Source organism: Topomyia yanbarensis, chromosome 1 (assembly GCF_030247195.1).
Source record: "Topomyia yanbarensis strain Yona2022 chromosome 1, ASM3024719v1, whole genome shotgun sequence".
Taxonomy (NCBI): domain Eukaryota; kingdom Metazoa; phylum Arthropoda; class Insecta; order Diptera; family Culicidae; genus Topomyia; species Topomyia yanbarensis.
In genome coordinates, this window is record NC_080670.1 from 25,123,492 (window position 1) to 25,148,552 (window position 25,061).

At 38.5% G+C, this 25,061-nt stretch overlaps 1 pseudogene; it reads right to left on the minus strand.

Annotated features, from left to right (window-relative positions):
• Positions 1-14,317: 14,317 nt before the first annotated feature.
• On the minus strand, positions 14,318-16,817 carry LOC131694473 (sodium-dependent phosphate transporter 1-A-like; annotated as a pseudogene).
• Positions 16,818-25,061: the final 8,244 nt, after the last annotated feature.

Genomic DNA, 25,061 nt, shown 5'->3' on the forward strand with positions numbered 1-25,061 from the left:
TTGTTATTAGTTGATACATATGATTCCCTTTCTATCTGTTTATTCACACCTAATTTCATGCACACAAAAAGGTATGAACTTTATGCGCCGGACTCGTATGCCCTAGCTCGAATGCGTTTTTGTTTGATCTCGAAACTGAGTCAGGTTTCAACCGAAACTGTTATCACTTAATTTATTTAGACATCAATTTGAGTTATAATATGGGCCAGCTTCGCCTCTTACCAAAACCATCTAAACGTGGATAATCATATGATTGAAGCAAAAGATATTATCATTACAGTTAAAAACAAGAAAATTGATCAGCGACAATCGATATTTTGTAAATTCTATGCAAATGCATATCACCGAAAGTAGTGAGCTATATTAGCGCAATGATACGCTATAAAACGCACAACTTTCGAGATTATTTATTAGCATAGAAAAGAAGACATCTAAGTTTCCTCTCGAATGTAGCGCATGGAAGGAGACGAACGCGCCTGAACATTGAAAATTAAACTAAATCCAAACAAATCTAACCCAATTTACATTACCATCTTGTCTACATCGCAAGTACGGTATTTGTGCATACAATGGTTGAGTTCAACACGAGCGATAACATGTATAGCGCATGATAAAATTAACACGCAGCAAGGAAATGACTGCGAGTTGAACCTACACAGCAGGAATTGCCACTCCGTGCGGTGTCCAGGCGGACACTGACTCCTACCGATATTTTCAGGCCAGCCATATATTTCAATCGTTCAGTTTCAGGATTGCGCACGAAGATTTGGATCATTTTTCCGAACGAACATGTTCGCTGCCGAATATGTTCGATGGCACTCATTACGATTTCCGATTCTCTCTCTCTTCGTAATCGCATACGGTGTGATGTGGAACGAGTTGTGTGGGTCTGTATCTTTTTAACGAGAGCGTAAACCCCCGACGATGTATAAGGAAACAAATTCATGTACGCTCATGGCGGTGAGCGAGTTTTCCGCACCTTGATCGCAAGTTTTCGCAAAACTAGCATAGACTCATTTTAAAGAGAAAATTAAAAGCTTTCGAATGAGTATAGTGTGATCGCGGGCATTCACGGGCGTCGTTGTTGTTATCGCATTAGAAGTTCGAATTCAATAAAAAAAAATCATGACAACCAGTTATCTAAACACTAACTAAACTAACTAGTGACTAATTTTTGGCGATTTTACGATGTAATTTTATCACACGGATAATTTTGGTGAAGTAATGCAATGCATATAATTAACCGTTTCTTTGAAAAATGAAAATAATCATATGTAGTTCCTATGGTCAAATAATGCAAAAAACACTTGAGTTATGATTTTCAAAAAGCTGTCAAAAATCCATTTAACGTTCAAATCACCTAAAATCTCGCGTAAATGTCTCTGATGGCTCAGCTGATACGAGAAAAATACTAGTGGGAATATCGCATAACCTTCATATACGGACTTAAGTCCGGGCTCGTCCCACTGTGCTGTAGTGTGTAGATACTGTGTGGGACTTATTTTTGCGCCTAACCACTAAAAACACTCCTTACTCTTCTTCTGCCCTTTTCCCCATGAAACTACATTAATTTATTACTTCGTGGGGAGCTTCACTCCCGACTTTCATCTTACTTTGCGCCATTCTCTCCGTTTAGTATGCCGTCTAGATCCTCAGCGTACTTGAGTCTTTTAGCTCCGAATCGGAAAATTTCCGTAAGTCATTTACCTCCGGTTCCTTCCCCTCTCAGCTTTGTCGCTATCTACTGGCAGAGTCTCCGACGGTGAGTTCCTTCTACTCCGACTGAGAGTACCTCGGTGACAGAATTTCTCGCGACACCCATTTCATTCAGACACTTAGATTTCAACGCTTTTTTTTTGAAAAGGGCGATACTAGCAGTGACACCATTCAAAGAAAATCAACATTGAATATTTCCAGACTTGGTTTTATTTCCTATTTAAGAACAATTGTGTTTTTTACATCCTAGATTGCATGATTCAGTGATCGAAACCCAAAACTTCATAAAGTATTTGAAATTATTAAATTAAAATTTGTTTTTGCTATTGAAATTGACAAAATGATAGTATCGCCCCTTTGGCGATTGTTTACTTTTTCGGTCCCACCTATCAGCATTGAAGTATCGCCCTTACGTTTTTTTACAATAACTACCATTTTACACCACCGATTTCGTCCGGGTTTTTTAAAAAGAGATCATTGTTACTATTTACAGCTGGTATCAGCTTGATAATCCTAAAAAAATACGAAAAAAAAACAGTTTCGCTTCTAAACTGCTAGCAAAAAAGTATCGTCCTGTTTGTTTGCATGGAGCGTGAAGGGCGAAACTTTAAATAAACAAACAAAAATACAGTTTCGCTCGTTGTATTTTTTGCTGTAGTTAAAGAAAGCAATATCGTAGAATCCAAATTTTTAGGTTAATTTGGTGCGTTTCAAAGCCCTCATTCGCATGTATGAAAAAAGCCTTATGTTTACATTTGTAAGTATCGCCCTTTTCACAAAAAAGCGTTGATTTTACCTTTATCTACCAGTATATTTCCGAGATTACCATTCAGAATTTACACTGCAAGAATCATCCCCATGATTGCCTCAGTACAAGCTCCACCGGGCCTCGCTTCTACAATGGGTCGCTGTTTGGTCCAATCGTTAGATTTAGTACAATTCAAGCCGCACGGCGAACAAGCAAGACGAATACTACCAGCCGAAGATTGTATTCAATCGCTTGCAATCCGAAATCGCTTGAAACAAAAAGCAATTTGCCATTAGCCAGCGCTACGATCGGCCTGCAAACGCTATACGGGTCTTGCATGCAAAATTGAATGCAATGGTGATTTACGCATGCGAACCTAGGATTTGAACGTATTTTCTTTTAAATGTTTACACAGGTTTTTCGGGCAAGTTTGTTCCAGCTTATATATCTATTCACTGTTGCTATTGGTCACTGCACAGTGACTTCATGCATTAAATGTGACAGGATGTGGTCCTATTGATTGCATTTTGAATTTAGAGATTATTCGTATTCTCAAAATGAAACATTTAAAATATATTGGGAATAATGTTTTTAGAAGTATAAATGTTCTCTAGAGCGTTTTACAATTAAATTGTACTATTCCCTACTGTGCGAAAATGTATATGAAAGATCTAATAAGTGAACTAATTGTTTGTTTATCAATTACTTCTAGTGTTCTCTGAATCGGTAAGTAGTTTTGCGGTAAAATTTCTTGGTAATTAATTATTAGCACTAAGCTTATTTCAATGGAATTCAAATTTGTTAAATCCAAACTGTAAACAAAAGGACCAGCACTTGCCAAATTTGTGAGGTTAAGGTATTTCATACAATGGTCAATACCTCCAGTGGTGATATTGAGTTCTACAAGATGACGACACGAATGAACTCATGATGAATGAAGTTCATGTTTGACAATTCTCGGTGGTTTGTTTACTTTGCCAGTTGCGTGAGTACGAGTGCAACGGGTTCTCGTCTGTTACATTCGAACTCACGTAACTTCCATGTAAACAAACCACCGAGAATTGTCAAACGAAGTTCATCCGGCTCATTTTGTGGGGTTATGTCGGTTGGTGTAAAACCTAATAGCCTCAATGGTGAATTTTAAAAATTAAAAAAAACATGCTGACGGCTTTGTCAGATTCGTTCAAAATGGCTAGGATGAGGATTATTTATAGTATGTATCTGATCTCTAAACAGACAGAAAGGACGGTAAATTGCATCAACAACCAACCAACAAAGTATGAAATAGCACGTGATCCAAAAGCTAGCTTTGTTTCGTGCTAATGTCCACAGTTGTATACTGCCGTTACCGCAGAGTTGCAACGAACCGTACAGCACCATAAACAAAAAAAAGAATCACCTTACAACATTCCTGTACCTGCCCCGTACAATTCTGTGTCATGGAGATAAATTGTAGAGAAATTCCAGTTAAGGGATAAAAAAGTGAACCTGTTCTGAAATATCCCCGACACACGGGCGAAGAGAGAAATGCAACATACCATGCAAATGGGCACTGGAAAGAATTTATGACATTCAATTACAGACTGCACCAGTAACCGAGCAAGTGGTATCTCCGCAGGCGGAGCCAGGATTCTGAAAATTCTCAGTCCGAAAACATCTCCAAAACACTGTTTATTAGAAGATTACCCAAAGTAACCAAATACCCCATAAAAATCCCAGATGAAACAAGTCCTCGCTCCCCCTGGAATTCGCCAGTTAGCTACGCCCTGTTGTGTGGATACCGAGAAGGCTCCCACCGGAACACGTTGTTTAGGTTGGTGAGGATTATTTTAAATCTACCGAATGATAACCGTTTGGAATTTATTGAGTCAAGCCAGGACAATGGCACTAGAGCACGCTCCCTCCGCTTTAAAAGCTGTCCGAATCCATTCACCTGTGCCGGCGGGGGGTTCCTTTCTGCAAGGTTCTACTGTTGTACTGGGCATGCAATGGCCAGTTATCAACTCACGGTCAATTGGCATTCTTCGTTGTACTCGAATTTTGACTGACAGATTCATTTGTTTGCATATTTTTTAAATCCTTTGTTCGCTGGCCTTGCCTTTCCGTAGCTAGTGGTGCACCTCTAGGGGGAAATGTGATTAGTTTTTGATCAGTGCCGCTTTGTAGGTTACCACAGCAATCGATTCCCAGAACTTGCTGCAGATGGCAGGACAGCGTGCGTTTGTCGAAGGATGGAGCTTTGTTATAACAGTCCCCGTACTCAACTCTTTTTTAACATTTTGAACCAAAGGCGTTGTTTAATACACAGACTCTAATTTTCATTGCGTTACTCAAATGTTCGCAAACTGACAGTAGTTGATAACACTTGGAACGAAAGCTTCCATTTAGCCGTCGATGACTACACCAATTAAACACCATCTGTTACATAAGTTTATTCGTAAATACTTGCTTGTCTATGACGTTCATGTTTTGCATATTCTATATTACATTGGTCATGTAATGTTATTCAAACCAATCCTCGAAATGCTTTCCCGTGCACTCAACGGGAGCACTGAGACATTTCCACTCTAGCGAAAGGATTCAGTGGGAACAATTGTTGTGCTGTGCCCGCCGCTGCTTTATGATTTGCCCTGGATGGTGGCTGGCGGGATGGAAATCCATTTCCATTGCTATTGGCAATCGGACACGTACAAAGAGGCCATCCGATTTACTTCCACTGATCTGCTAGGAACGGTACTCGGCGGTACTCTGACGGGTAGCTCATTAGGTATTCATTCTATCGGTGAGAGGTCGACTGTAGCGCTGTAGGTACTGGTTGGGGCTTGATGGGTTCGGTTGAATATAATACACACATTGTCATACCAGTGGTTTCGCAGTTGAACTTTAACCAACAGCAGCGGCTCCACTAGTCAGATGAAGGTTAACATGCTTTCGTCGTTAGTGGTCGATTTGTGCAATCGGTCAAACGGTTGGGAATGATATTGCCAGGTATTCTATCAGTTAAAGTGTTAGCTTTCTATGATGTGAGCATTTGCGCCGCCGCGTCAGAGGTAAACATCTTGCTATAGGAATCTTGAGCGAAACTATTAAAAAACCTGTTTTAATCCACCTCGTGGTTCGATTATGCCTTTCTCATTTATCCTAACTATGATTCATCAGCTGGTTATAACTACAGATACTTTATATAACAGACTAGCGGAGAGAAAAACAGTTAAACTAGCAACCATGAATGTAAACTGGCATCACGGAAGCTCCCATAAGCTTTGCATACACTGATAAAATAAGATACCCATTAATGCGTAGAAAACTACGCATTTTCAATAAAAGTGGAATAACCCTTTAAATGCGTAAAGAGTTTGTGCCCATAAATGAGTACAGACCTTGTACGTCAACCTGAGTATAGTTTACCCATTATTTTTCGCAGAATTGTTACAACAAAATGCGTAAAAAATACCCATTTATGAAAATCGCGCCAGAATGAAAAATACTGTCAATCGAATTATTTCTGAATTAAAGAAAAACATAAAATAACATTCATTTCACATTATTGTTTCCTTATAAAAGTATAGGAATCTAGGTAGAAATCCTATACTAAAACTATTTAACAAAATAAAACCGCCAACTGGATATATTTTTGATGGCTGGATCTTTTGGCTGCTCTAAACATGCCGAACTGGCGCATATTTTCAACATCCTCAGTACTCTAAACAGACGTTGTTTTCGGAGCATTGCCGAAATGTTCCGTTTCCGCCACGGACTCCGATGCAGGGCGATAATTTGCAGGTTCCATCACAGACTAACAGAAAAACAAAGCTTCGTCCGCTTTAACGGTCATTTTAAATATATTTGTAGTTGGGACTGTGGCCACATTTGAAATTATGGCGCTACTGACATATGAACAAGCATGTGGGGGATAGACCACTAGTGAAAAATTGTTCCCAAACCTGAGGGGTAACCCACCAGTAAATAAGTGTTTGGGACTGTGAATAAAAGGTGGAGCTAGTTTTCGGTGAAATTGTCGGATCGATGTTTTTTGAGGGAATTCCCCCATAGTGTTATGTCTGTTTGTCTGTGGTTCCACTACGATCCTTAGTTTGCAGGTTAACTCGCTTGAAATAATGCTTAAGGATTTTTCACCCATTATCAAGATCAATATACCCATTGACATTACTTCATCGAGTAGTTGTGAAATGGATAAAAAGTACTCATTGTTAGAAACATAAAAATACCCATTTTTTGACAGCTCGAATAACTTCCAAAAATGGGCACTTGCACTTCCCCAGTCAAAAAAGGCAAGTTGCTGGCTAACGGGGGCCTATTTGCCAACTCGGATGCGCTAATTGCCCTTCAATTTGCCAGCAAATTGCTGGCAATTAGGGGGCTATTTCTAATGCAACAGTTGGGCGATTTGCCGCCGTCATTTTTTGCCGCTCTTCCCGCCCTTGAATCGCCCCCAAATCGCCCAGGAAACGCGCCATATAATAGCGCTTAATTGCCCAATGTAAAAATTACAAATAATACTTATTTTCGGATTCATTATCTGCTCACATAAACTTATCAGTACACTAGGTAATCACCACCAAACTATAGGAAGAATCAATGGTGAAATTGGTATTGCACACCAAAACTTACCGCAATCTGACTTTCATTAAGATTTTAGGTCAGATATCTTGTTCCACTATACTTACACACGATTCCACAATTTCCCACATTCGTTGGCTAAATGAAGTGCATTAGGCAAATAAAATACAAGCGAGAACACGCCAATTGTTTAAAAAAACAATTTTAAGGTTAAGCTACAAATGAATCTTTGAAAAACGCAAAAACAATCAAGTCCATTTCAGCCGCCCGAAAATTTGTCTAAGTATTAAAATTGCCTTTAAATCGCATTCGCAAATTGCATTTGTTCCTAGGGGCAATTAGCACAGGCGAGTTGAGTTAAACATCAAATTGTTTAAATCGCCTGACCATGTTCGTCCGCATTTTGTTTGACCGGGTCCCCTCTCAAAACCCTCATGCTCGTTTGGCTGCACTTTTTGACAGTCGGTTTGGCTGCAATTTTGGACACTTCGCTAGTCTGTGTATAAAGTGTCTGTAGTTATAATGGATGTTCCATTAAAAAATAAGAATGATTTCAATACCATTCTGTAATTAAAGTAAATAGCGTATTTTTTCTCTCTCTCTCTCCAAGAGAATTGCTCTCTGGACTCCCTATAGGATATTCTATAGAAATGGGTGGCATGTTTCTTTTCGCTCGGATGCAGTCAGTTCAATCGAAGATGGCGTCAAAACAGCAAGCACTCCGCGAGCGTGTGTACGGTTTTACAAAACGCATGGTCATCGTGTAAAAAACTTTACGGTAGACCACTTTTGAGACAAAAACGTGCCCGTGAGTACAATTTACCGGATCCTAGCATACCTGAGCGTGGAGCGAAAGGCCGATAGCGGCCGTCCGGCAAAGATAATGACGAAGAAGAAGAAGGAAGCGTTGAAAAAGCTGTTCGACAACAAGGACGGAACGAGTTTGCGTGATGTCGGCCAAAAATATCACTGCTCTCATACCTTGATTCACCGAATCTTCAAGATGGAGGACATCATCTATCGGAAGAAGACTCGGTCCCCCGAGTACAGGGACGAGCAGATAGGGATCGTAAACTCGTAGTGCCGTTGGATGACGAACAACTACCACGGGACGTCGTTCGTGCTGGACGACGAAAGTTATTTTCCGCTCCACATTCCAGGAAATGACAGCTACTATTCCAGCGACTGAGTCAATTTTTCCAAATTAAAGATACCTATTGGCAGCAGCTCTAATTCGTAATTGGAGCGTTGTACAAAATTCTACTATGTAAAAATAACAAAATGCATTTTTTTATCGCAATCTTAATACTTCCATCGGGTTACTTCCTAAATCCGCCATATTTGTTTACATTGCTACAACAGTGGGAAAAAATATACCCAAAATGTGAAAAAGGCTGGATGTTTTTTATGTAAAAACGTTTGAAAAATTGATTACTAGTACACTAAGGTTTTTACACGGTTTTTTGCACGGTTTTTACACGACTTTTTTACACGGTTTTCGCAATTAACACGGTTTTTCGTAAAAATATTCTAGGTCCTTTAAAAGACTTAGACGATTTCGCAACAAGTTTCTTTTTTCACGGATTTCGCAATTAACACGGTGTCAGCTAAAATAGTCCTTTTAAAGGCAAAAGATTTAGACGATTTTTGATCAAGCTTTAAGTTCAATTAACACGGTTTCTGCTTTTATTCCAAGACCTCTCGAATGCAAAGAATTTAGTAGATTTTTGGAAAAGTGGGAAAGGCGGATCTTGAAGATTCCTTTTGGCACTTCAACAATCTGGATGCTTTTGAAACAGTATTAACGAGTAGCCGCCAAATGTCCATGTTTGAGGCCATTTGGAAAACCAAAATGGCGACTTCCGGTTCAGTGAAATTCTCCCAACCCAAGCAATATGGGTATTTTTGGAACGGGCTTGATGAGTAAATGTCAAATATCGATGTTTAAGGTCATTTTAAAACCCAAGATGGCGACTTCCGGTTCAATGGAATTCTCTAAAACTCCATCAACATGGGTATTTTTGGAATGGGATTGATAAGTAAACGTCAGTTATCGATATTTAAGGCCATTTTGAAAACCAAGATGGCGACTTCCGGTTCAATGGAATTCTTTAAAACCCCGTCAACATGGGTATTTTTGATACGGGATTGATGAGTAGACGTCAGATATCGATGTTTAAGGTCATTTTGAAAACTAAGATAGTGACTTCCGGTTCAACGGAAGTCTCTAGAACCCAATCAATATGGATATTATTGGAATGGGATTGATGAGTAATTGCCAAATATCGATGTCTGAGGCCATTTTGAAAACCAAGATGGCCACCCAAGTAACAATTCCGGTTTTATAGCACACTACAAGTGCATTCTAAGTTTTAAGAAGGGCTTCAAGAGTGCCATAAAACCTCAATTGTTACTAGGGCACTTCGGTTTAGTAAAATTTTCAATTACCAAACCAAATGAGGTTTTTTGGAATAGCGTTGATGAATGGATACCGGATTTCACAGCTGTTACGTGCAAAGCGTGGTCATTGTAATAATGGCGCCTTGTGCTGTATATTACAGGCACAGGTAGAAAGCTAATTGCGACCGCGTTCTCAAATTATTATGAATTACTACTACTTCGGAAGTTGTTTATCAACGTACCCTCCGAAGCGGATTTCATTTCTTTTTTTTAATTGTAGAGGTTTTAACCTTAGGGTCATTCGCCTCTTTTTGGTCTCCTTTGGAAAAATCTCGAACCCTATGTGCGGGGTTGGGAATCTAACCCAGGAGAGCTGCGTACAAGGCAATTGATTTACCAACTACGCTGTGCCCGTCCCCAGATTTAATTTCTCTATGATGTGCCATGAATCCCTTAATAGCCACATCGCAAGTACGTTGGGTCAGATTGCGTAGTTCTATCTCGATTTTGACATCATCTTTTATAGTATGCAAATAATTTGCAGATTTCTCATTTTTTTCTTTTTTAGCACATTGCCACTACCGAATTGTCACTCTTCACTACCCCTTTCACCATAAATCAAATTATTAAAAAAAGAATTATCTTATGATATAACTAAAACATTCTTTGCTTAAAAATGCTGGCATCAGGTAGCAGGGGTGTCTTCAAATCTTTCACCTACGGCATAAGAGTATATTAATTGTCGTGTTGCAATCTTGTGTTCTGACTTTCGTTTACTGTTTCATGTCGGAAGTCATGTTTTAATCTAAGATGGTGACTTCTAGTTTAGTGGTCATTTTATTCAGCTTAATAAAACAGCGAAGACCCGATTTTTTTATTTCCCTCTGATTTTGTCAGCTTTTTTATTCGATTTTGAGCCTCGCATAAAAATCCGCTCGATGAGTATCAGCAGACGAACCAACTCAAATTCGAGTGAGCACATTTTTCTTATCTTATAAATGCAAAATATATAAAAATTTATCTTTTTGTTTTACACTGGATATTTATAGGGGAACCCGGTGCTATTAGGACCTACCTAAGCAAATCGCCCTTTTAGGTGGATATATGTTAAAAAATTATCACTCAAAGGCAGGGATGGGAATTATCATTGGGTTTTCGGAATAAATACGATTTTTTTACAGAGATTTCGCAATTAACGCGTTTTTTTACGCGGTGCGTATCCTCCGTATAAAAAAACCTTGGTGTATTTAGAACGATCGCACCGTATGCTATCATGCTCCTTTTGCGCCAATTCCCTTTTTCGTTTGAGTTTATATTCAAGACTGAATATATATTTCTGAAGAAAGTGGAATGCGGCTGGCAAAAGTTTGTATTTCTTATGTAAAGGGTGTCCCACGTAAAATTGCATCACGGAAAAACGCTGTAGAAAATGCCCCATTGGATATTTTCTATTGAAAATTTGGGTAGAAGTAGTTTAGAGTGTATTGTTTACTCTATTTTTATCACTGTCAGTTTTTCTAAAATTGCAAGAAATGCAGCGTCACCCGAAAAGCAATGTAGCGAATTGACAAGCACAAGGAAAATCCTCAATTCTTTATTGTTTGAAAGTTTTAAAATCGATCGATCCACTAATTAGTTTTCAACAGGATTTTTCCGTGATACAATTTGATGTTGAACACCCATTAGTCGATTTGATTTGTTTTATCACGGTACAAAAGTGCATTTTGTGTTCGCTTCCAAACACTGATGTTCCGCTTCTACTGGAGCACTTTCGAGTTCTAAGAGTGGCTTGATAAAACTGAAAAAGTGACTTCACACATCGCAAAGGAATTTTATTGCTTGGATTTCGCGAATTTTTGCAGTTGTATCATCTATAACTTCTTCAAATAACACGGCTAACCCACGCTTCTTTTCCAAATCAAATCTTCAAATCCCACTCAACTTATCAAAACCCAAAAGTGTCCCAGACACCGAATAGAAAAAAAAACTTTGTAGTGTCAAGTACAGACATTTACCTCAGTATAAGCAAATACAAATTAAATACGCCAAGGTCCCATACAAAAGGGTAATCATTTTTTGGCTCTCCGAAAACTAGATTTAATGAACCCTATGCATGGATTTTGCTTGATAACTAACAAACACTGAAAAGTAATAAGAAATGGCAACACATTTTGATAAATCCGATCAGAGCATGCCGTTTTTAAATTTAATAAATAATTGTTTTCGTTGACATTTGTTTGTGTCTGTGCAGATTTGTGGTTCGATATCGTTTAGTGGCCAGAAGTGGTAAGTTGGGTGGTTTCTTTAAATAATCTCTTCTCGCACAATATAATCTCTTCTCGTTAGATTACGATCCGACGTTGGCAGCCGAAACTGAGATGACAAAAGAAGCACAACCTACTCTTAGAAACAAGGATGAACCGGAAATCAGTCGCCTGTTCGGCACTCAACAAATAAATAAATGCCTCAACTGCAACACCGAAAGTGTCAAAAATAATATCCTGGTGTGCAATCTCCTGTATCATACCAACAGCAACAACCGACATGTCGACGGAACATTTGCGTAAATTTTGAACGTGTCGTGAAAACGTGTCGTTACGGGATGCATTGCTCTCGGGTAGATTTTCATTTTTTTCCATCCGAGGTGAGATTCCTTGAACCTGAATGTTGTTACCACAGGTCCTGTAATATTTTATGTTGTTCGTCTAATCGTCTAATATTACAGAAAACTCCCACCGTCGAATGCGTCTAATCAAGGTCAGCAGAAATCATGCTTCCCGCTAGGCTTCTGAATGACATTGGATGAGAAGAATTTGAAAATTGGATCATTGAAAACTGCTTCCAGCTGTTAAGAAAGTTCTGATGCTCACGAAAGCTGCAAACTATGCGAGTCAGAGCATATTCCGTAGTAGTAACAATTTGAAATCTTCTACATATCAGATAAGCCGTTTCGAAAATCGAAAAGTATCGCTTGTCGGCGACCGTTTGCTACATCAATGACAGAACTCAGCGTAATCAGGTAGCTTTGGTGCACATACCAAAGAGCTATCATGATCTCAAAACGGATCGAAGTGGATTGGAAGGTTCCATGCGTTCTGTTTTATACCAGTACCGCACTCAGGAACGAACAAGGAAAAAATAAGTAATGTTTGACTCAGTACATAAATCAATTCACAATTGATCTGTTACCATACTCCAAGGAAACCGAGGTGACAAACCGTTGGTTGAAAAATAGATCTTTCAATCGGGTGACTTGGTGCCAATGTATGCTGAATTTGTTACTTTGAATCCAGAGGAGAGAAAAATCCGGTCCGATGGTAAAATGTCCACCGTAAAACCTCGTCACATGAGTGTTGCTAAGATCACGTGTATCCGCGGGCAAGGTAAAGATGAACGAGTTCCTTCGTCGATGATTACATCCCCACTCAGGAGCAGATTGTCGATTATCTGACAAAATTCTTCGGAATTAAGCCAGGCGATCTGGATGCTATCTTTAGCAATAAGAGACTGACGACGCTGAAAAAGTGTTAATTTATTATTTATGTGTTTTAGGGCCGATTTATTCACCCTCGCTTAACTTTTAAATCAGGTTCACCAGTACATTTAAACCTGGCTTAAGCGCTACGCGAGGGTGAATAAATCGGCCCCTAATCACTGGTTTGAATAAATCTAGAGAAATCGGAAAATAATATGCTTTTATTGCTTGCAAGTAAAAATGTAATTGAAATCGTGGAAATACAAACGTTTACTCGATTGTGACTATTGAAAAGTCAAGTGCAATAACAAGAGATTATAACTACTAGTGGGAGCAAAGCGCTACTGTCTCCATGTACTCAAGGTCTGAAACATGGGGTTTCGCTCTAGCATATTGTATCCCATTGCTTTGCATTGCCGGGGCAATATGTGTCAAACTAATGGGCCTAGTATAGGTAAGAGCAAGATAATAAACCATCAGTGTCAACTCTCAGGCGCTCGCGCCGTTGTATTTAGTTCAACACCTGAATTTCTAGCGAAATCTTTCGGCAACAGCAGCTGCTCATTCAGGGAGCCATTCGCGCGAGTGCTGGAGGGTTAAAAGCGGCATGAGACCTGAAAGTAATAGTTATAATCTTTTTTACAATAGCTCATATCATTCCACATTCCCGGTAAGTTTGTTGTAAACATAATTGCAACTATTCTATTCGTTAAACTTCTAAGTATATTATAGTTCTCATCTGCGTTCTAAATTTTTCTAAGGCATAGTTGTGTTTTCTAAAAACTACTGCCTAGCTACAAACTTTCATTATAAATATTTTTGTTAAATTTGCCTGCGGTTGGTCCACTGATGGCCGATCAACATATGTCACTCGTTATGTTACATTATTTATTTGACTACTGCAAATTATATATTTGTCTAACATTCACCCGCACGTCTTCGCTTCGGTACTAGATCCAATAACCAAACGTGATTGTCATTTGTGACACACCAAACCAAGTTGGTTCCTACGGAAACCTGAGCGGACAGCACACGAATCAAACGATGTGGCGTAGCCACATTAGACAGCGACAATATTTTATTTTTTGTTAATGAGTACTATTCTATTGTTACTAAATAAGACATTGTTAATGCCTAATGTGGCTATGTCACTTCGATTTTTTTCTAGTGCTGTCGGACTTAAACAAGGGTTAGCCCCTATGTTTGAGTATACCGGGCAAACGAGTGGATCACACAGGTGCGATTCCGATGATAAGTAACAAAGCCACCTCGTCCGCCGGATCCTCAACGGCTTTGCACCGCTTCGGATACGCGGACTCGGTTATGCGGGATAGCCGCATTAAGCTAGCTTCGCCAAAAGCCTTACTTTCGAAAGCACAATAAACATACGAGCAAGGTTAGTAGGTACAATTTATTTTTAAGCTTTTTAATGAATTATTAAAATTTTCGCTTTCCGCCCCATTTTTAAGAATCTACAACACTAAATTAGCATATTTTTAAAAGAAAAACATGTTTTCCGCCTACAAGGGAAGAAGTAGAAGTTAATCGTCTCTATGACACGATGGTCCCATAGCGACAGACCTAGTGAGATACCGATGCCACCGTACAGTAGTAATGCAAGCGAAGTTTCAGACTTTTGCAATACTGAGCCTTCCCGGTAGAGCATAAAGAGAGCAATTAGTGGTCCTATCGCGTTACGCACATCGTTACCACTGTGAGCAAAACTTCCGAACGTTGTAGTCAGTATCTGCAGGAACGAAAATGGGGCTGACATTTTCTTATTTTCCTCCTTCATTGGATTGTGTCTGCTCTCTTCCAAACTTTCCTTACCACTAATTTAAGGAACTTTACACGAATTCGGATACAGGGTCGTACTGATTAGTGTATGATCCAATCCAGCTGCATTTTCAATTCTTCCAATATAATTCCTGAGATCTTTGTCGGTACCGTTCAAAACAACATTTGGCGTCACCAGCGTGTAATCGGCTATCGGAAGAGTACTATCACTCTTGGAGTTAGTAGGAGATTTCCCATTAATCGTTGCCTGATACTCATCGATGTAGTTTAGGCTGGATATCGTCAGATTAGTGTTATCCAGACCAATTTGGTTGGCTGAAAGTAGGGTTTTTGCTTTCTTCACAATTTTCGGATCGATCTTGTACGGATTTGGTTTGTTTTTTGTTTGCATGCGGAGACGAAAGCTTCTTAATCAATCCGCTTTGCTGGTGCGAAGAGGACAGTTCTACCAGTTCAGTCGTTTCGGTAACAGCTGGTAGAGTTTTTCCATCGCCTATCAAGAAAAGTGGACATTTTGTTCGCCGCGGACTTCCGTTTGACGACGAATCACAATCCGAATCACCGACAATGAATTCAGTGCGTGTGACTTTGTTCTGATTCAGAATCTCGTTCTTCTGCCAAGAAACGACAAAACGCTGCACGAGTACAGCAATCAACAGTCCTACGGAAACACTAATAACTACCGCCATCCAAGTTGGGATGTTATCCATGTAGAGCAGCTTCGGTCCATCGTGCACAATACTGAATACGTTAACTGCCATGTGTGGCTCCGTAAAACAGCGGCACTGATAACAGCCCAGCCTTGAGCGGGTTTCTGACGTTCAAAATGAATCTACAAATGAACCAGAACAACATCACGCTCATCATACCACTGAGCACGGGTCAAATGAACCACGATCCGACGATCGTTCCGAGTAACACAGAATCGACTCAACCTCGGTGCCTTTGTACATTTCACGTCGAAAATGCAAACGAATAACATCGTGAGAAAGAAAAACTTTCACGTAAATAAAAAAAAAGAATAACAAAAATATCACTAGGATACAATAATAAACAGCTTGGCGTTCTGCGTTGCCAGTTTCACTGATAATTCATCAAAGTACACTGTCACTTTGACACTGTACCTTTCCAGGTACAGGGTAGCGTAAAACGAGTCCTCGAAAAATCATCAGAGCATTCCGTATTAACATATTTGTATTTGGTATAAGTATGGGTGTTAGCTGTTCAACATTCAATCGAAACAAGAACCCCATTTCAAGTCACTAGTTCACTTCACACCGACTAGTCATTCAAAGATAAAAGCGCAACATATCAAATCCTTGGTGAACCACATCCGAGATCGAGCTCCTGCCACATTTACCATAACTCGCCTGCCTGACTCGTATCCTTTAATGAATAAATGAATAAGTATGAATTTTCCCACCGTTCACAGTGTACCGGTCTCTGGAGCCCGAGGTTGCTGACCGAAGAACCACTTTTCTATACTTCGCTAATCCTTCCCTCCCCCTCGTTCCCAAAACCATGAACATAAACCCTACCAAAATCCTCACCAGATAGCTTAATCTCGTTAGCCATTATTATTTTATTTTGCGAGGGAATAACGCCAACTATATATATATATATGTGTCTTCGACCAGGTACACAATTAATTTTTTCTACCGAATCTCAGCTTTTTTTGCATCTTTTGCCGAAATTTCAACAGCTGAGATCTCGGCTAACAATTTTTTTTGATGATATATCAGTAAAAGTGACGTTTGATAACTGAGACTCGGATATTTCGCCGAAAATTAGTAAACAAATGTCACTTTGCTGAGATATCAGTATCTTAATTTGCTGACTTCACGGCTGTTGTGAAATTACCGATCTGAATTGAGTGTGTACTACAATATAGCTATGTACGTACAGTACATCCTTCGCCGGAACGAACGCGACTCTCTTCCCCTTCCTGAATTTTGGCTGGTGTAACTTTCTCTCTCTCTCACCCTCTCTCTTGCTCTTGATCTCAATGCATTCAACCGGAATCCTACGCCAGAAATAGCGCAGTCGGCTCGCCGCGGTTCCACCGGGGAACCGTGATGTCGGAACCGGACGGGCCAGCATTTGGTGAATTATTCATCGTTTTCATTTTCTAGCCGGCAACTTTCCACCGAAACTGTGAGATTTGGTGCGCACGTGAAGTGGTTCGTTCAATTCCGCCCAACCGGTTCGGAAGTCGGCATTCTACTGCACTTGTCCGGGAGGATGGTTGGCTGTTGGACGAAAGCGAGATGCGAGACCTAGAGGGAAGGGAGGAAACAAAAAAGATTAAAATTTCCGGCCAAATAGTGCTTTTGGGGAAGATGACGGTCAATTAGCAATTCTAAAGGTAATAACGGTTAAATTTATAGGATAAATTCCGAGCTGCTGCGATTAACGCTGTAAACCCAGTTAGATTGCTTGGAGCCACGGCACTGAGCAAGGGGGGAGGTGTAGCTTCGGGATTTATTAGGATCCGCAGTTAAAGGATTTGAAAATGTTCGAGCTATTATTGGCATTTTATCAAATTGTCAAATTTTTTAACGTTAAGCAATCCATTCTAAAGATTTGCTGTCCCGTTTTGTTCCTATTGCCTAAAAAGACCATGAATATGGTCCGTTATAAATTTACAACCATCAAAACACCGTAAAATGGTCTCCATAACCCACACCCGATCAGAAACACATAACAAAAATATTTCAGAACTATATCTCGCATTGTTACTTGTTATAAATTTCTGCAATTTTAACTACTAACGAGACCTAATTTATAACACAATATGTTACAAAAATTGTGTTATTTCATTCTGATCGGGTACCCGATATATGATCGATATTGTGTTATAAATTAGGTCTCGTTAGTAGTTAAAATTACAGAAATTTATAACAAGTAACAATGCGAGATATAGTTCTGAAATATTTTTGTTATGTGTTTCTGATCGGGTAGACACACCAAAAGATGGTTTTTACATGGGATCTACCGGACCATGGCGATGGTATTTTCATGGGTTGATCCCATTACAAATACTATCAAAATACCATATTTCCATTCTTCTATTAATTATTGATATACATATTTCAAATTTTACCATTTTCTTTATTACCTTTATTTATTTTATTTATTACCTTTTCCACCTGCTTGATAATTTTTGTTTCCCTTTTTTATGTTCTAGTATTTTCCGTTACAATAATTCGCTGTATGTTTTCCTAGTCTCTTTTTTTCAATTATTTTGGTTGTGCCCGTAGTTTTTCATTTCCCCTTTTTTGTGAATTTTTCTCCTTTTCAATTTTTGTGGTTATTTTGTTTTTTTCCGGAGAAAAAGAAAAGTAATAACAAAAATAAATATATTTGCTGATTCATTTTCAATTTTTACATCGTTTCCATTCACTCCACTCACTACCTTTTGTACATTTTTTAGTCTTTTGAATTTTTTTTATTGTTTTCCTCTATTCACATTCCACTTTTCCATTTTATTAATATTTTCGTATTTCGCCTTTTTCCAATTTTTATATTTTTACCCTTTTGCCACCAATTTCTCCTTCTTTATTTTAGATTTTTGTATTTCTATTCATTTTCTGCATTTTTCTTCCACTTTTGGTTCATGATTTTCATTCTTCGTTTTTTTTGTTGCACATTATTCCTACTTTTTTCGATTTAGTCTTTTGCAATTTTTTCCATCTTTTGAAAAATACATTTTTACATGTTTTATATTTTTCTATTTATTTCAATTACAGTGAGGACTCGATTTTATCAGCCCCCGTACCTTGTCTACCCCCCGCTTTTATCAGCTTTTTGGCCCGATTTTGTCAACCTCATACGATTTACTCTAATTCAACTTGGTGGTTAGTCTGCTAAAGCCCATCAAACTTCCAACTATCAATTTTCATATGAGGCTGACAAAATCGAGTCAAAAAGCTGATAAAATCGGGGGGTAGACAAGGTAGGGGGCTGATAAAATCGGGTCCTCACTGTGATTGAAATAAATAGAAAAATATAAAACATGTAAAAATGTATTTTTCAAAAGATGGAAAAAATTGAAAAAAAAAACTAAATCGAAAAAATAGGCATAATCTTATCTTAGAGATCCGAAAAAATTTAAAAAAATTATGCAAAAATAATTTTTTTAATTTTTTTTTTTTGAAGTTTTGCGCTGGAAATTTAAACTAAATAATCAGAAAGGGTTATGAGGCTATATCTAGGGACTAAAGAAGAATATTTTAAGAGCTTCAGTTTATTAGAAGGAAAGGAAAATATATGTTCGAATTTTGTTAATGACCCTGTTTTATTAACCTAAAATTTACCAAGGGGCTGATAAAAATGAGTTTTTACTGTATTTCGGTACTTTTCTTATATCAATTTCAGTGTTTATTTGTCTATTGTTTTTGGTTGCCTAGTTTTTCATTTTTTACAAATTTTATATGCCTTCCTTCCTTTTGGCATGTTTTTATTTAATAGCCATCTTTGCATATCGTCATTTTTCATAGAAATAGGGGTACAGTAAGATTCCGTTTTTGACACGTTCCGTTTTTGGCATGCTCCATTTTTGGCAACAAAAAGTTCCGTTTTTGGCAACATTATTTTTGTTCATAGTAAATCTTTTGAAAAATGCTCAATAAACATTTTGTTGTAGTAATGGATATCGCTTTTGACTTTATTTCCAAACATAGGAGTCATATTTACTATATTTTATGCGGGCGGGCATAGCGAATAGCTAAATTTTTTGATTTTTTCTATTATTTCATTCCATTCCACATAACATTTTTCACATTTTTCGCGACTGTTTTGTCTTTTCCATTTGATATTTTTCGTTATCATTTTCTATTCTTTTCTATTCTTTATACGTTCTATATTTTCTCACTTTTTCGATGGATTGTTCATTTCAATTTTATCATTCCTTGTAGGGTTTTTTTTCTTTTTATTTTCTGATTTACTTTTTCTAAATATATTTTTATTGTTTTTTTCATTTTTGTATATTAGTTTTTCATTTATTGATATTTTTCAGATACAGTTTTTACAATTACTGAAGTTTTGTCCAATTCTGGCTTATTTTCATTTTTTTTTCTCCCCTCTCCTTTTTTGTGTTTGCTTTCTTCTTTCCATTTTTAAAATTTTCATAGTTTACTTGTCATGTTAATTGCATTTTTTGCTTTTCCATAGTAAGCATTCAAAATTTTTCCCATTTTTTTAGTTTATCAGATTATTCTTTTTGCTCTCTCTTTGTACTTTTTAGAATCAGTCATTTAGTTTCTGGATTAAACAAAATAACATTCATCAAGAAAGTGAGTAGTGCTTTTCCGTGTACTGGGTTGTTCACTAGTGTGACATGAATCAAGGAGGGTTATGCTGTCGTCGCATATACCCGAACTCCCGCCAGGTTAAGGGCAAGTGGTCCATTGTGAGTTGCGTGTTATTTCGAAATCTCTTTGCCTTCTTAGGGTTGCTTCGAAGATTCCTGCCGTAGGTGACAAAGTGCTCGGAGGCTTCCTTCTTGAGCTTCTTATTAATGTCGAATAAAGAGCGCAGAAGTGGCGACCGAGTGTAGCTAAACGGTCGACGTCGTTGTTAACGTGGATGCCGCCGTTTCCAGAAACCCAGCGTATTGCGGTCGGCGGATCAGAAGAGTATATGCCTTGCATGTAGGGGTAATTCGACACTCCCGATTCGCTTGGTAGATTTAAGCGATTCGTAATAATTCTGCCTAAGCTCGACTCCTACCAGCAGAAGACAAAAGATTCATCCGTAAGATTTTAAACCTGTTTCTAATGACCCTGCCGCTTGTAGTTTTCCGATCTGTATATTTCACATCTTAGCACTCACTTGAGTAAGGGATTGTCGTATAGGTTGGGACGCTGTATAGGTTGGGACAGCTCGATATTTTCGTTCCTATGCAGTGTTGCCATCTGTTATTTTTAGCGCATACTAGACTCGTTCGTAGCACATTTTTATACCAAGTTGAAGTTATAGTTCATTATTGTCACAGCTGCACTAAGCAGTGTCAAAAAACTACAAGGGGCAGCCCTATGGGGTTGCACGAACTGTAGACGTAGGACTATACTATTTAATGTAAAATATTTATTTTCTTAGTACTTAGTGTGTGGGAAAAACACCCGGACCGGTGAAGAAAAATCAAATTTTAGACAATATAATCACATCTCATGTATAGACCACCCTTTCTAGTTGCTCTCAAACAGATCCTAAAAGTTCAAACACCCTTGGATAACCCTAAGTTTGTAGATGTGTTTCGATGCCACAGGATTGTAAAATGGTTAATATTACGTCATGAAAATTCAATTCTTCCTTTTTTGCCTGCAAAATGCCCTGTGTGTATGCAAAGCTCATGATTTGTTGGGATATTAGAATTGATCGGAAAAATGGTTTCCAACGCTGCGCATTGCATACATACAGGACATTTTGTAAGTCACCAGAAGCTGTTCATTTTACCACCGCCACATGTTCAATTTACCCACTCGCTATAAACATGTCTCATTTTTGGACATGGTTAGAAATTATGAATCATGTTTAAAAAATGTGTTTATGACGAAGTATTTTTACCAGATATGTACAAAACATGTCTAACAAGAAATATATAAGGTGATTGTAATATCTCATTCACTTATTAGTTAGAAAATAATGACTGCTTAACGTGTTCATTTTACCGCCAGTTCCCCAATCTACCAACACATTTGCCCCAAACATTGAACCCAAGCGCACAATGCAAAATGAGTCAACGCTGATGATGATGGGTAGAGCGAAAGAGACAACTAGTACCACCACGACACTATTAGCGCATTTCACCAAAATTCAACGCGGCCATTCCCGATTGAAAGGAACGGCCGCGCTTAGCCCATCTGTCATAATATCGTGATTTTGCATAGCGAAGGGCTGAATGATAACACATTTTGTTCGAAAAACAGCCCTGCGTTATGCAACACTTTGTGCAGGTTGATTATACCAGTTGCAAGTTGGGCCAAATTCACCAATTTCCGTAAAATTCCTTTTAAATTACAGAATTGATAAAATTGCTGGGATGAGCTAAACTAATTAATCAAATCCTGTTTTAAAAACTGTCCTTGCGTTTAAACCAAAATGAGAAGCTTATTACTACCACTACATTACTTAATTTCAAGCGCAAATAGCAAATACATGTGCTAGTTAAACCAAAAATTTACTGGCAACATTACAGCGGCATTTAGCAAGCAGTTGGAGCGGGCGCCTGTTGGACGACACAGTGTAGCGTCCCTCCACAGCCAGTGTAACGGACTTCTAACTCAGCTACACTGGCTGTAAAAACACAGCGCAGTGATCTGCTTCGCCAGCCGTTCAACAGGGAACTGAGCGTGTCTGACCAAGGCCGTTCTTTAAATAGACGATGATGACGTCATTCATAGAAGCGTAGCGCGCTAGGTACACCAATCTTTCGTACAGGGCTTGGGAAGCGCTATCTTCTGTGTGTTAATGCGCGATATTTTGACTAGGTTGTATATTATTTAATTTTTTAATTCTATGATATCAAAAATCTTTGGGTTTATCTGTTGGAATCTATTCTTAGAAGTATTTCGGGGCGATTTGTGCAAAAAATTTGAAAATTTATCGTGATATTGCTGAATTATATGCGTTTAAAATTGGACCACTTTTCGTTACATACCATTTTTGTAGAATTTGCAGAGTGCACCCCCATATCGAAAACAAAGACGTAGTCCTACGTCAAAACGAACGAAAAATCTTTTGTTGTGCTGATTTTTGCGCCATCTTAAATTGAATCTTTTCCATCGAAATTTCAACGTAAATAATTTTAAAGTGTTAAGATGTAACTAAAATGTTATTACCGATCAGGGTTTTGCGTTTGTTTCATTGGATTTTTTTTCTTCGAAAAATTTGTTGGTACAAGCGTGTTGTATAGGTTGGGATACCGTACAATTACGCATGCGTACAAGGTTGCGTACAAGTTTTACATTAAAAACTGTCAGATTAACTTTGTCAAATGGAAGGAAATAAGTCTTTCAGTTACTTATTCTTATTCTTAAATACCAATTAACAAATAAATATTTACCAAAAAATAAATATAATGCATTAAAGTTTAAATTGCCTTAAATTGTTTGAAGTGTTCCAACCTATACGACACTTTTTTGGCCATTTTGCCGTCATGTAGAAAATTGATCCTGAGTCTTATTTCAAATTGCAAGTAAACATCTTCCATTCGCAGACATTAAGCCACATAATATATCTACAAAATAGTGTACTACAAGCTAAAAAATATTGTCATGGAAATAAGATATCAGCCTCTAAACAAACCCGTCTCAACCTAGACTACATTCCCTTACTAAATCTAAATTTAAATAATTTCCCTATTCAAAATTGTGTTTCCATTTTCCGACTGTTTCTCAATATTCGGGAAATTGCATTATCTTCATTTTGTGCTTTTGTCTTGCACACAGCACTTTATTTTTTTTCCAAAATGAATACTGAGAACCCCCAGATTTTCGAAAAACTAGTCCAGTGTGCCAATTCGGGAAAACTTTGAAAATCCTAGTTTATTTTGCTCAACTAAAATTAGCATTATTTCTCATTCCAATCCGCGGCTACAGTGCATTACGAGTACAAAATCGAACCACTTGTTTATCGATTGCCGTCAACTCCACCAAAATAATGCGAAGCTGTTTACCGCTCCAGTTCATTCTTTTTGCGAGCTATTGTCATGCAAAATCACAACCCCACAACGCCCACAATTTGACAGTTGGCAGTCACTCTACTGGCTTCCACTGCCATCACACACCACGGGACGGGTCTCGACCGTCTCAAGCTTACTTCGGCACACGGTTCTACTTCAGTATCTGGATGATACTCCTAGGCTGCAAATTTGATTGACGGCAATTCACATCCGGATCCTTTTCTTCTTCAGTTTTTTTTTCTTGCTATCTAACTTCGTTAGACCCACCTAATCCCGGGGAGAATATTGCAGCACATTTTCATGTTTTTGATACACTCGACCATTCTCCGGAAGGGTCACGTCGAAGGGATCATCAGTTCATTTTTTGGTTGGCTGTTTTTTTAGGCAGCTTAAGCTGGTGTTTTTTCCGCTGATATTCTAGTAGAATACGAATTAAATGGCAACCAAAATGGCAGCTTCTGCTATTGTAATTGTTAATGACTATAGGAATGAGAAAGAACTGGATGTTTTCTAGTGCATTATTACATCGAACTCAATTATCAATCACATATCAAGAGTTATTCAATACGAAAGCTCGAAAGCTTTAAGGTTTGCCGAACAGTGAAAGCTGCATTTCTCGTGGAGAAACATTACGACTTTGACGAAAACTCTTGAGAACTAGCTGAACGCTTCATATATGCAATAGAATTGACGTCGATGATCCATAAATACCATGGTTTCTTGCAACTTGCACAGTGGATCAAAACAAATTTTTAAGGAGAAAAATTCAAAAATCTTCCATATGTCATATTTCTCTTTAGTGGATAAAACTTAAGTGAAAACTATTTCTTCTACACTGAGGGGAACCTTGTTTGAACCACTTTTGCGTGTTGAGGGCACAAAACCTATAACTAAATTAGTTATGGTATTTGCGTTTTGACTTCGTCTCATCAGAATCTGACACTAACTTAGTGACAGGATTAAGCTAGCGCAGAATTGACGCTAGCTCCAAAACACGAAAACACTTTTTGTGTTTCTGAGCAAACCCCTAGTTCTGTGTGATGTCCTGCGAAAATATCTTCACTAACTTTTAAACTGAGCTGAACTGAGTAATAGACACAGCATTTTTTTTCTAAATACTTGTGGAATATAATACACGTTCAGCTTTTGAAATATATCGACAGACAGATACTTCCCAACTGTTGAACATTTGGCGAGTTTTCTCCGTATTCGTCGCCACTGTGAACCGCCTGCAGAAGACACACTCTCTCATCCAAACATGCAATATTATTTATGAAATATTGTTTCCTTCCTATCTCCGATATAGCCTTCGCTGCACGTGACTACGTATTATAGCTAGCCAGCGCTCGGTGCCTGCCGCCGACGGATTGCAACACCGAACCTGTGAACGGTTCGCAGTGTCCAGGATAGAGCGCTTTCCACTTCTTACTCCAATTTGCATAATTTTCGCTTTCCTTTCGGGCATACCTACATACTGCCGCCGCCAACCAACCAACCTCCCCTCCCCCACCAAGTCCGGTAAGTGGCTGGTAATCGGACCACACACCGAACCGAGGGGAATCCTCGAATGAATTGCTTGCTGGTGGTTGTTGTGGAAAATAGGAAAAAATATGATTTTGCATTCTCGTTACAGTTAACCGTTCCCGCCGCCAGCTACTGTT